Source organism: Pongo abelii, chromosome 16 (assembly GCF_028885655.2).
Source record: "Pongo abelii isolate AG06213 chromosome 16, NHGRI_mPonAbe1-v2.0_pri, whole genome shotgun sequence".
NCBI lineage: Eukaryota > Metazoa > Chordata > Mammalia > Primates > Hominidae > Pongo > Pongo abelii.
The window spans coordinates 96,205,107-96,219,300 of NC_072001.2; the positions used below are offsets into that span (position 1 = coordinate 96,205,107).

Genomic DNA, 14,194 nt, shown 5'->3' on the forward strand with positions numbered 1-14,194 from the left:
GCCACTGCACTCCAGCCTGGGCAACAAGAGCGAAACTCCATCTCAAAAAAAAAAAAAGAAAAAAGAAAACATGCTCTAAGGGGAGATCTTATTTACATGACTCTGGTATTGATCAATAGGTTTTATCCTGATCAGCAGCTGTGGGGGGAGCTGGGTTCTGTGTCAGTGAGATGAGGAGCAATAAGGCCATGTCGCACACAACCACATAGGGAGGGGAAGTTTTAACTCACCCAAAGGTGACGGGGTACAACTGAGTTTCCAACAATTTACGTTGAGCCTAAAAGTGGATGCTGAGGCAGCAACTGTATTAAACAAATTGATAACGTAGGGCCATCTTATGGAGCACCTTGGCTGCAGAGTGAGCAATAGGGAGCCATTGAAGGTTATGGAGCAGAGGAATAATGTAAGTGGAGCTGCACTTTAGGGAGGTCTAATGGAAAATGATTTAGAGAAACAGAAGGCAGAAGACTAGCTAGAAGATTCTACTCATCTTTTTTTTTTTTTTTTTTTTTTTTTGAGATGGGATCTTCCTCTGTCACCCAGGCCAGAATGCAGTGGTGTGATCACCGCTTACTGTAGCCTTGACCTCCTAGGCTTAGGTGATCCTCCCACCTCAGCCTCCTGAGTAGCTGAGACTACAGGTGTGTGCCACTATGCCTGGCTAATCTTTGTAGAGATAGGGTTTTGCGGTGTTGCCCAGGCTGGTCTCAAACTCCTGAGCTCAAGCAATCCACCCATCTTGGCCTCCCAAAGTGCTGGATTATAGGCATGAGCCCCCTAACTTGGAAGATTGGAAGATTGGAAGATTCTACTAATTTTTTTTTTTTTTTTTTTTTTTTTTTTTTAGAGATGGACTCTCACTGTTGCTGAGGCTGGAGTGCAGTGACACAATCTCGGCTCACTGCAACCTCTGCCTCCCGGGTTCAAGCGATTCTCCTGCCTCAGCCTCCCGAGTAGCTGGGATTACAGGTGCGTGCCACCACACCTGGCTAATTTTTGTATTTTTAGTAGAGATGGGGTTTCTCCATATTGGCCAGGCTGGTCTCGAACTCCTGACCTCAGATGATCCACTCGCCTCGGCCTCCCAAAGTGCTGGGATTACAGGCATGAGCCACTGTGCCTGGTCAGATTCTACTAATCTTGAAACAATGTTATTGAGAGCATGAGAGGGTGCTAAGAGGACAGGGGAAGTACAGGGCTGCTGGAAGTCTCAAATGCTCTGCAGAAGCTGGGCGCAGTGACTCACGCCTGTAATCCCAGCACTTTGGGAGGCCGAGGCAGGTAGATCATGAGGTCAGGAGATCGAGACTATCCTGGCTAACACGGTGAAACCCCATCTCTACTAAAAATACAAACAATTAGTCGGGCGTGGTGGCAAGTGCCTGTGGTTCCAGCTACTCGGGAGGCTGAGGCAGGAGAATCGCTTGAACCCGGGAGGTGGAGGTTGCAGTGAGCCAAGATCACGCCACTGCACTCCAGCCTGGGCGACAGAGCAAGACAACGTCTCAAAAAAAAAAAAAAAACAAAACGCTTTGCAGAAGTGGGAAATGGAAGAGTATCAAAGTGGCAGAGGTGGTAAGTGGCAACGGTCACATCACAAGGAAAAGCTTAAAAGGGTTAGGGTGGATGATCAGACCAGCCATAGGACTGGACCCACCATCATGGCCTCAGCATGAGAGGGAGCGCCAAAATCATACCCAGTAAATCACCTGATTTTCCATATATGATAGTATGTACATGCATTTAAGCCAAAAACCCAGTGCTTGGGCCCATGAAAAGAAAAGAAGACTTAGTTAATTCATTACGTTTCTCTTCAGCCTTTTCTCCCACAGGCCAGTCATTTGCTACGTCGTGGTAAGGACCATAATCAAGGCAAAAAAAAAAAAAAAAAGATTTTGTTGTTGTTGTTATTCAATAAACTATCAGCCACAGGAATAGAAAGCAAACACATTTTTCATGGTTGTTTCATGAATTTGGACAAGAGAAAAGGGTGACCAGAAAGCGGACTTTTCCATGAGGCTTTGACTGTGTGATTTGCTGACTGGTTTAGACATGAACATAGTTGCAGGGTTTGGGTAACCACAGCGGCAGGAGAACAGCTGGGATGTGGTCAGCCAGCACATCTCCCAGCCCCATAACAGCACCCACAGAAGCCTGTCCTTGACAACTGAGAGAGCTTGGGGCCAGCCGGCACACGCGCTGCCTCCATGGTGGCTTGGCAGGGAGGGCAAGGCTTGCCAACTTCTTTATATCAAGGCTGGATCAGTTTGGAATTTGTTTTGCTGCTATTGACTGCGCTCCTTCCCTGCCAACTCTTTCTACATATATCATAGACTCTGTCTCAGTCCTCATGACCACTGTATGAGGTGGGTAGGAGTATTCCCATTTTCTAGGAAACTGAGGTTCCAAAAGCTAAGTGAACGGATGAACAAGTGGTAGGGTCAGGATTAGAATCCGTGTCCACCTGAATCCAAAACCAGTGCATTTTCCACTAGGCATGTGGCTCATTTTCCTTACTGTCTCCTCACCTCTCCTGCTAGGCTTGATGGAGAAACACTTTGGGGAGCAAGCTTGTACCCCACTTTCTGCAGCACTGCCAAAGCTAGTGGAGTATGAATGTTTTACTGTCACCTCCAGTCAATGCACTATGGACAATGCACTGTCCATAGAGAAGCTCTGCTGGTGCATTGTTCTTCTAGTGGGCTCTGCCCACCTTGTGAATCACAGGGAAGCTCTGGGAGACACTGGATTTCCTAAAGCACTCAGATGAGGTTCCAGGAAGTGACTATGTCACACCTGCTGCCGGGGATCTTAGGGTGGTCACCAAAGTTCGAGCCCTTTGGAAGAGATCTCACTGGCTGATATAAATAAATTCTCTTAACTCATGCATGGAGGTCCTTTTGTTTGGTTTCCAACCAACAGTAGGTTTTAAAGGTTCTCCTAAGAGAGTACCCAGGCATTGAGTCTATTCTACAGATTAGACAAATTCAGCTGTGAATAGCAATGGGGATACTCAAGGATCTACCCAATGTCTGGAGGATATGCTTGAGAGGCTCAATTATTTTTTAACAAAAGAGGCCACTAGTATTTTTAAATATGTAGATCATGTTGAGGTTGTATATCAGTTAGGGTAAAGCTGGACTGCTACAACAAAGAGACCCAACAATAACATGACTAAAGTTTATGTATTTCTCATGTAACAGTCCAGTAATTTCAATTGCAACAGTCCAGGGTGAGCTTTTGAGACTGGTGGGAGATTCAGCTCCATGTGGTCATTCAGGGATTCACATTCCTTATTAGTCATTGTTCCACAATAATCCACAATTATTGTGATCTGCATAATTTAAGCTGTGTTACTGCCAAGCCTGGGTTGTACCCTGTAGGAAAGGTAAAGGGTGTGGAGGAAACAGAGCTCTTCCTGCATCCTCACTTCCTCTCCTGTTCCACTAGAGATAAGTCATATGTGCACATCTAGCTGAAAGGGAGGCTGGGAAATGAATGCACTTGGGCAGCCATTGTTTCACTGTTATGAAACAAGGGAGCTTAGATTTTGTGGACAACTAGCAATATTTGGTAGACAACTAGAAGCTGGGTGCATCTCGTTGATCTAGCATGGCATAGAAGAGGAAGTGCTGGCTCTAGACCCGAAGACGTGGGTTTGAATCCTTGCTCTGCCATTTTAAATTGGACAAGCTGCCTCATCTCTCTGACCATGGCTTGCTTCAACTGCTGTGCCTTCCTCAAGTAGCAATTGGGAGGATTGTAACACAACAGGCGCTTGATACCCTAGTCATGGTTGCAAGAAATGAAAACCAGCTTGAGTTAGCTTGAGAAAAGGGAGATTTAATTTGAGGTCCAGGTCATCTCAGAGAACCCAAAGGCAGGAACTATAGATGGACCTTTGTAGGGAAGGACTGGAATTTGAAGGCAAAAGGAGGAAAGAGGAGGGAATTTGAGGAGCCCTCAATCCATTAGCAAAAACCGCTGGTACTAACTCCAAAATAAATCCTGACTGCGTCTGTTTCTCTCCTGTACCTCCTTCCCTAGTCCAGGTCACCTTTGAGCCTTCTCTGGACTGATGACTGACTGGTCCCTCTGCCTTCATTCTTATGCTCTCAAATCCATCCTTTCACACAAGAGCAAGAGTGTAGTTTAGAAACATTAATGAGATATGTCTCCTGTTTGAGACCTGTAGTGTCTTCCTACAGCAACGTAGAATAAAACCCCAGCTCCTTACCCTGGTTTACCAAGCCCCATGCAATGTGACCTCCCCTCCCTGACTGCATCTGCCACTCTTCCCCTCTTCCACTTTGCTTTAGCCACGTGGTCCAGCTGTATATAAATATGTCATTTAAATCTTGCTCCTGCCTCAGGGCCTTGCACAACTATTTTCCCTTCCTGGAGAAATCTTGACACTTTGTGCTTTTAGTAATCCACACTTCAGTATAAAATCTTAGAATGACCTCTATCATGTCAGCCTACTTTAATTCTCTACACAGCCATTAACACAATTTTATAGTTTTCTCACTAACATACTTATTTATTGTTACCCAATTCCCAGACCCCATCACCCCAATAAATGCAATCTTTATAAAAGCAGGGAACTGCCTATCATGATCTCTGATATATCCTGTTTGCTTAGGAATACTTTTTGAATGAACTGAGTTAATTTAAAAAATATATGTAACTTTACTGCTTGTAACCCTTTCAAAATTTGACTGTGTATTTTGAACTTCTTTCCACTTCAACGAATACACAATTACTATATGCTCACAGTATTCCGTTACTTAGAGATACCATAACCAATGTAAACAACTTCCTACTGTTGAATATTTAGTGAATATCCTTATATAGAGACGTCTTTGCACATTCTTCATTATTTCCTAGAATACATTTATACATGTGAAATAATTGAGTTAAAGGATAGTCTACTTCTGAGATTTGATATATGAAGCAAAACTGACTTCTAGGGAAACTGCGATTGTTTTTATGTCCTCTGATGGGGCATGAGAGTGCCAGGTTCCCCAGGCCCTCGGAAAAGGACTATTATCATTTTTTATTTCGCCAATTGGATGCACTAAAAACATCACCTTGTTGTATCAATTCATGTTTTAAAAAATTACCAATGGTGTTGAACATTTTTCTTCTATTTATTGTATTTAATTCTTTTGTTCCTCTCCTTGACTCTTTTTTTTTAAAACAAGTGCATCATCTTCACGCGTTATTCTTGGTTGTGGGTTTCCTCTTTCATCCTCAGAGACTCACATTCAGGTGGGAGAACATTTGCAAGAATGAGGGAAATTGATTCTTGCCATGCACTCTAAGCTCCCAAGAGGCCCTCTCCTTCCTCACCATTAGAATACAAATTGGCTGCTGGGGAGTGAGGAACCTTGTGAAGAAAAGTCAACAGTGACTAAGAGGCCGGGCTTTATACAATCCCAGTCACTGGTGCACCCCTCTCAAAAGCTTCCAAACCCTTACAAATTGCTTCTGAATATCAATGGGGAATCTCCTGCTTGGCATACAACTTAGGCATCGGCACCTTTATCAGAATGAAAGCATCCATTTCTCCATTCTGCAGAACTGCTCAGAGCTGACCAAAGCCAACCAATTACATGGGTATTTATTGAGCACCCAAAGCATTGTAGACTAGTTGGGGAGACGCCTTCCTGGGTCTTTGAAGGACATCTGGAGTGATTTAGGCCTCATCATAAGATACAAGCAAAAGCATTTCCTTCTACAGTTAACACTGGAGCAGGCCACATCACAGGGCCAGCCAAGCTTTGGGCCAAACCTCTATCATCAGCAAGATAGAATCAACAGCTTCGGACTTAGACTGAGTATGGAAATCCACATTTAGGAGGTAGTTAACAATGGTCAAATAGCAAAAACAATATTTTTGTTGTTAGTCTTTAATTTTTCTGCTCTTGTTTTTCAGGAAGGTGTGACTTGCAGAGGAGTTGGTTCATTCTTATGTACATTTACTGGAGAAGTTCACAGCAGGAGACTGGGGTCTGAGACACACGCATCTTTGGTGAGAGAAGGTGGGGATGCAAGCTAGGTCCCCGTATACGGCTATTGGAGGGGACTGATACCCCCAAGCCAGTGCTCTTAAACAGTGATCGGCTTTCCAGGAAGCTCTATATTGTCAGTGAAAGGGCTGTTCTTTACACTTTACTCTGAGGGTTTGTGTGTGTGTGTGTGTGTGTGTGTGCATATGTACACAAGCATGCATAGTCACGAGCAAGCATGACTGTGTGCATGAGTTCAAGTATTCTTTCTGAAAAGAAATGATGAGGCCGGGCGCGGCGGCTCACACCTGTAATCCCAGCACTTTGGGAGGCCGAGGCGGGCAGATCACAAGGTCAGGAGATAGAGAGCATCCTGCCTAACAGGTGAAACCCCATCTCTACTAAAAATACAAAAAATTATCCGGGCGTGGTGGCGGGCGCCTGTAGTTCCAGCTACTCTGGAGGCTGAGGCATGAGAATGGCGTGAACCCAGGAGGCAGAGCTTGCAGCGAGCGGAGATCGTGCCACTGCACTCCAGCCTGGGCGACAGAGTGAGACTCTGTCTCAAAAAAGAAAAAAAAAAAAAGAAAAGAAGGAAAGAAATGATGGTGATAGTAGAAAGTTGTTGTTGTAAAAATATCCTTTTTTTTTTTTTTTTTTTTTGGAGAAAGAGTCTCACACTGTGTCACCCAGGCTGGAATGCGGTGGCACAATCTCGGCTCACCTCAACCTCTGCCTCTCAGATAAAAGCGATTCTTCTTCCTCAGCCTCCCAAGTAGCTGGGATTATAGGCACCCACCACCATGCCCAGCTAATCTTTTTGTATGTTTAGAAGAGACAGGGTTTCACCATGTTGGCCAGGCTGGTCTCGAACTCCTGATTTCAAGTGACCTCCCCACCGCAGCGTCCTAAAGTGCTGGGATTTCAGGCATGAGCCACTGTGTCCAGCTAAAAATATCCTTTCTTGGTAAAGTAAAAAGCTTGCAAATGCATATTTGTCTTTCCAATTTTTTCCCTGTTATCTGTGAAATCATCCGATCATTAGATCTACTGCTTTAAAAGATAAGCTTTTCATGTAACTGTGATGTTCTGTTTTAATGGAAAATTGACTTTTGCAGTGTGCCCCAAAGAATAAAGCCCTCAAAGGATGTGAAGCCTGAACTCACTTCAAATGCTGGGGAGGCCCTTTCCTTAGCTGAGCTGTGGAGGAACCAGGACTCCTGTGGCACTGCCCTAACGAGGAGGCAGTGCTGCCAAATTCAGGTGGGTGTCCCCTTGGGTGGGGCTGGCTGGACTGTGGACAGGAGGCACCATTCAGCTCACAGGAGAAGCTGCCTTGGTGCAGGAGAGGGTCCTGTGATCTAGAGGCTTGAGCAGATTTGGAGGGAAAGGTGAAGAGGAAAAGTAAGGGTGTAAACAAATTAAAAATCAAAAAACAAATAACCCCATTAAAAAGTAGGCAAAGGACATGAACAGACATTTCTCAAAAGAAGACAGCCAGGTAGCCAACAAACATACGAAAAAATGCTCATCTCTAATCTTCAGAGAAATGCATATCAAAACCACAATGAGATACCATCTTATGCCAGTCTGATTGGCTTTTGTTAAAAGGCCAAAAAATAACAGATGTTGGCAAGGCTGTGGAGAAAACGGGACATTTATACACTGTTGGTGGGAGTGTAAATGAGTATAGCCATTGTGGAGATCAGTTTGGAGATTTCTCAAAGAACTGAGTTGAGCTGCCATTCAACCCAGCAATCCCATTATGGGGTATAGATCGAACGGTAAATAAATCATTCCACCAAATGAACACATGCACCTGTATGTTCACTGTAGTACTCCTCACAATCACAAAAGCATGGAATCAACATAGGTGCCCATCAGTGGTGGATTAGATGAAGAAAATGTGGTACATATACACCATGGAATACTATAGTCATAAAAAAACAAAATCATAGACCAGACGTGGTGGCTTGTGCCTGTAATCCCAGCACTTTGGGAGGCCAAGGCGGGCAGATCACCTGAGGTCAGGAGTTCAAGACCAGCCTGACCAACATGGTGAAACCCTGTCTCTACTAAAAATACAAAATTAGCTGGGTATGGTGGCATGCGCCTGTAATCCCAGCTCCTTGGGAGGCTGAGGCAGGAGAATCGCTTGAACCAGGGAGGCGGAGATTGCCATGAGCCGAGATCAAGCCATTGCACTCTAGCCTGGGCGACAGAGTGAGACTCCATCTCAAAAAACACCAAAAACCAAAAACCGGAAAACAAAATCATGTCCCTTGCAGCAACATGGTTGCTGCTGGAGGCCATTATCCTAAGCAAACTAACACAGGAACAGAAAACCAAATACCACATGTTCTCAGTTATAAATGGGAGCTAAATATCGGGTATACAAGGACATAAAGTTGGGACCAAAAGACACTGTAGACTACTAGATAGGGAAGGGACGGAGGGAGGCAAGGGTTGAAAAACTACCTGTTGGGTACTATAGGAACCTGGGTGATGGGATCATTCATACCCCAAACCTCAGCATCACACAAAATATCTCTGTAATGAACCTGCACATGTAACTTCTGATTCTAAAATATAAGTTCAAAAAGAAAAAAATTCCCCCTCAACTACCAGTTCACCCCCTCTTCCTCCCTCCTTCCTAGCTTCCTCCGATTATATTCATTTTAAAAATCCATGGGTTTCCAGGGAAATTATTCAAGGGGCCAACGTATGCCGCCAAAGTTAAATAATCAAGAGTCTAGACATTGGGTTTTTAATTTAGGGAACTCAAAAATAAAGCAAAAAGATAAATACAAGCAAAAAGAAGTTTCACTATGTTCCCTGGGGTTAAAACAAATGCATGGTAGGGAGCGCTGGGAACCCTGAACTGAAAAACTACAGAATCAATTAAACGGATGCAGAGTGATGGCGGGTAGATGGCTCCCCGTTGTCGCTTCCCTGTGTCATCATTCTTGCTAATTCTCAGGGCTGGAGACTCTAGAGGTATTATCAGGAGATAAGAGGCCAGTCTCATACTCCTGGGAGAAAAATCCCCGCCGATTTGCAGTAAGATCTTGGATTTGACCTGTGACTTTTATGTCACAAAGTATCAGCGATTGCAATTCGGGTAACAGAAGAGGCCAAGTCAGCTTTATCTTTTTCCTCCCTCCCGTCCTCCCTCCCCGCCTCCAAAGGACAACCTCAATTTGTTTGGAATTATAATTAAGCAGCAACCTCGTGAAATACCTACCAGAGGCAAGGGTGGCATCTGCATTCCTTGTGTTATCTGGTCGGACGCCCCCGCAGGCCGTCTAACTTACTCAAAGGCGCGGCTGAGCGTTTGCAGTGCGGTCTGCACTGAGATTCCAGGCCCACGTGTCGCACATCGCGGTGGCCGCGCTTGTTTTCGTGATGCTGGGGATGCGGTTGTTGTGCTCCTGGAGAGGGGAAGGGTTTGGGAAATGTAACTTACGAATCTTCTTAACGGTTGCCAACAAAACTCCGCAGCTGAGCTGCAAGCACTGGACAAGGGGCGCCCGGCAGCTCCCGCGCAGAGCGCACGGAGGACCCGGGGTTGGGGGTTGGGGGTCGGGGGCCCAGCAGTGCCCTCACCCCGGAGGGCTCCAGTCACAACCCAGAGGGGTCGACCCTCTGGCCTGTGAGTTGCTGCGAGGCGATGGGCTGGGGAGAGGGATTCTCGAGTTCAAAGGCAAGGCTTGCAGCCACCTGTCGCTGGAGGAGGAACTGGTGGGGACCCCCGGGGAGGGGGGCGGGCTGGGCAGGAAGGGCAGGGTCTCTTCCCGAAGGACAGCGGGCGGGAGATGGTTTCTGTAAAATAATACCGAGGGATCCAAGAGCCGGCACTTCAGAGCCGCCAGACCCCCTGTCCCTGGGAAGACCGACTAGCAGGAAGTCACGGCCACTTCTAAAGGAGTCAACATTTTGCACGCTTTCGCACTGGTTTTAGCACTTTTATGATCTGATTGAAAAGTAGTCGTAAAAAAAAAAAAAACCCTAAAATTAAAAATTTAGAAAATAGATTTGTGAAGTCATAACAATTTACATACATACAACTGAAAAAGCGCGCTTAGGTGTGTGAGGTGTTTCATGTGCTGTGGAAAATGTTTGATCTGCGTGTGGGTCTGGAGCGCAGGGGTGGGGGGAGGATGGTCTCTAGACTCCCTGGTCCGTGGCCTACATGTGAGAACCAATAGACTAGAAGTTTAAACAATCAGACTCCTCCGGCTACCTTATGTGAGGGAAACTTCTGAGCTTCCAAATCCATACATTCAGCCCAGATGCAATCGCTGTTTTGAAAGCTTGTGTCCAGATGCCTGTGGGCTACATGGATGTCTCACAGGTAAAAATCAACATTTCTAGACTTCTTTCTCTGAGTTAGAGCTGGGAAGTTACTTTGGATGCCTCCCTCTTCCTCAGCAATGCTTCTTCGTGTCTTCTTAGTGACCACATTTGGCAACTTTCTAAAGCATCTCTGGAGCCCTACACCCCCACTCTCTGGCCCTTCACTGTCATAGCCTGGCTGAGGCCTTCCGTGGCCATTGTCAGGGGCTCAGACCGCCTTCACTTGACGTTTCTGACGCTCCCATGTACCATACCATTCCCACGCATAACACCTCTCCCCTAAGAAGATAGGCAGCACCAGTAGTCATAAGGGAAATGCAAATCAAAATCACAAGATACCACTACTTACCTAAAGGAATGGCTAAAATAAGAAATAGCAACACCACCGAATTCTGGCAGGGATGTGGAAAAAACACATTACTCATACATTGCTGTTGAGAATGGGAAAAGGTACAGTCACTTTGGTGGTTGGTTCTTTTTTTTTTTTTTTTTGAGATGGAGTCTCACTCTGTCACCCAAGCTGGAGTGCAGTGGCACTATCTCGGCTCACTGCAACCTCTGCCCCCCAGGTTCAAGCGATTCTCGTACCTTAGCCTCCCGAGTAGCTGAGACTACAGGCACCCGCTACCACGCCCATCTAATGTTTGTATTTTTAGTAGAGACGGGGTTTCATCATGTTGGCCAGGCTGGTCTCGAACTCCTGACCTCAAGTGATCCTCCTGCCTCAGCTTCCTAAAGTGCTGGGATTACAAGCGTGAGCCACTGTGCCCAGCCCCAGGTACAGTCACTTTGGAAAACAGTTTGACAGTTTCTGTAAAAACTAAACAAGTAACTACCACGCAACAGTTGCATTCCTGAGCATTTACCCCCTGAGAAAGAAAAACTGTTCACAGAAAAACCTGTACACAGATGTCTACTGCAGCTTTATTCATAATAGCCAAAATCTGTCCTTCACTGGCTCAGAGGTCCTTCGACAGGTGAATAGTTAAGCAAACTGTGCTACATCTATACCCTGGAATGCTACTCAGCAACAGGGAGTGGAGTATTGATACTTGCAACAGATTAGATGACTCTCCAAGAAAAAATGTCGAGTATGACAAGCCAAACCCAAAAGGTGTATATAATCGTACGATTCCATTTATATAGCATTCTTGAAATGACAACATTTTGTAAATGGAAACCAGATTAGTGGTTGCCAGGGATTTGGCGTGAGGGTCAGGGTGCAGGGAAGTTTGTGTGGTTATAACAGGAGAGAGCCTTGTGGGTTGGAATTGTTGAATAATAGTTGACTGTGATGATGGATACACGAAACTACAGAGGTGACACGAACAGCAATGAGTACAAGTAAAACTGGGAATCTGAATAAGATGGGAATGGATTGTATTAGTATTAATACCCTGATTGTGATATTGGACTATAGTTTTGCAAAAATATTATCATTTGGGGAAACTGAGTAAAGTATACAAGATATTTCTCTATTATTTCTAACAACTGTATGTGGATTTATGCTTATTTCAATTTTTAAAGTTTGTTAAAGATTTTTTAAATTTATTTTCATTTTTTTATTGTGGTAAATATCCATAACATGAAATTTACCATCTTAATCATTTTTAAGTATACATTTCCGTGACGTTGAGTACGTTCACATCATTGTGCAACCATCACTACCGTGTATCTCCAGAACATTTTCGCCTTCTCCAGCTGAAACTCTGCACACATTAAGCTCAAATTTCCCATTCTCCCCTGCTTCCATAATTTTGTTTTAAACTGCGAGAAAACTCCTAAACTCAAACTCCTCCTGGGCACCTCATCACCTGCAGGGAAACTCTCTCAGTGCCCTTGGGTGCCCTGGCCCTGGCATTACCCACCTGCTGGTGTTCCGTGAACCCTGCCTTGCCTTGCCTTGCCAAGCCTCTGGGGTTTGTGTTATCTCTTAACACAGGCATCCAGCTTCTCTCAACCTGGAAAATTCAGTTTCAGGACCCTTTCCAAGGCCTGGGAAGGGATCCCAGCGCAGTGTTCACATGGCCCTAAGTTTTGTAAATTTGCGAAAATAAGATCTTTTCATTGCAATCAAGAGTCACCTGGAGCATTTTATTTCCTTGTCCTCTTGTTGCTTCCACTAGCTGAGTAGTCCCAGCTACTCAGGAGGCTGAGGCAGGGGAATCGCTTGAACTCAGGAGGTACAGGCTGCAGTTAGCTGAGATCACACCACTGCACTCCAGCATGGTGACAGAGCAAGACTCTGTCTCAAAAAAAAAACTAAGGGGAGGAAAACAAAGATGTAAAGATGTTAAAGACTGACCACTGTAAATAATAAGACTACTGTGAACTTATAATCGCAAAGTCTACAGTTGGGATGCTGTTAACTATTACATTATGCTTGCTTACAGAAAAATATTTGAAGAATCACATAGTCAAAAGCAAAAATCCAGAAATTGTCAAGAGAACTACAATTATTGAGCCTCACTGAGTGTTCACACTGGTGAGTAATAAAATTACAAATTATTTGTAAGTCATAGAATTTTAGAACTAAGAAGCATCTCAACTTGGAGTCTACTGTTTTACATAAAAGAAACCCAAGACCAGAGAAATCAATTAATTTACTGAAGGTCATACCTTATTAAGTCATATGCCCTAGCCACACTTTCCAACCAGGCCACAAACTCAAATGAACTCAAATCTTACTGAGTACCTATCATATGCGAGGCATTCTGCCAAACACCTTGCTAGGTGTCTGGGAACACATGCCAGGCATTTTCTAGGCACTCATAGTTGCCTCATTCTCACAACAGTACTCTGAGATGTGTATCATTATTGATATGATTTGAATCTGTGTCCCCACTCAAATCACATGTCAAATTATAATTTCCAGTGCTGGAGGTGGGGCCTGCTGGGAGGTGATTGGATCATGGAGGGTGGTTTCTCATGAATGATTTAGCACCATCCTCTCAGTACTGTCCTCACCATCGTGAGTTCTTGTGAGATCTGGTTGTTTAAAAGTATGTAGCACCAACTGAGCACGGTGGCTCACACCTGTAATCCCAGCACTTTGGGAGGCCGAGGTGGGTGGATCACCTGAGGTCAGGAGTTCAAGACCGGTCTGGCCAACATGGTGAAACCCCGTCTCTACTAAACATACAATTAGCCAGGCACACCACTGCACTCCAGCCTGGGCAACACAGTAAGACTCCATCTCGAAAAAAAAAAAAAAGGTGTGTAGCACCTCCCGCTTCTCGCTCCCACCTGCTCTGGCCATGCGATATATATGCTCCCACTTCGCCTTCTGCCATGATTGTAGTGTCCTGAGGCTTCCTTAGAAGCCGAGGAAATGCTACCGTGCTTCCTGTACAGCCTGCAGAACTGTGAGCCAATTAAACCTCTTTTCTTTATAAATTACGCAGTCTCAGGTATTTCTGTATAGCAGTAAGAGAAGGGACGAATACAGTTATTATCCCTGTTTAGAGAAGAAAACATTGAGTCACAGAGCGCAGAAGTAATTCTCCCAAGGTCACGAAGTTATAAGGTCAGGTTGCTGGAATTCAAGCCCAGGCAGCTGGGCTCCCAAGTATGTGTTCTTGTGTGTTCTATGAGACTGTTTCTGGGGAAAGATAAAAGCACAAAGATCTTTGGGGCTTGGCTTTTGGTTTTTTAAAGGCTTAGGAAGGGTGGTATTAGATGGGAGTCTTAGAGCGTGCCTGGGAACTATGCGGCTGAGAGGCGTGACTGGGGAGGTCCCGAGTCTAGGACATGGTAGGTACCTGATAAAGGTTGAGTTCATTTGAGTTTGTGGCCTGGTTGCAAAGTATAGCTAGGATATGACCCTT

General features: G+C 45.0%; 1 long non-coding RNA gene across 1 annotated transcript in view; it reads left to right on the forward strand.

The window, feature by feature from the left end:
* The first annotated feature begins 6,683 nt into the window (after positions 1-6,683).
* LOC129050205 (uncharacterized) overlaps positions 6,684-14,194 on the forward strand; it is a 45,956-nt gene continuing 38,445 nt past the window's right edge. Inside the window, exons 1-2 of the long non-coding RNA XR_010137250.1 lie at positions 6,684-7,274; positions 12,761-12,852. This is a non-coding gene — a long non-coding RNA (uncharacterized LOC129050205). The remainder of the gene's footprint in view (positions 7,275-12,760; positions 12,853-14,194) is intronic.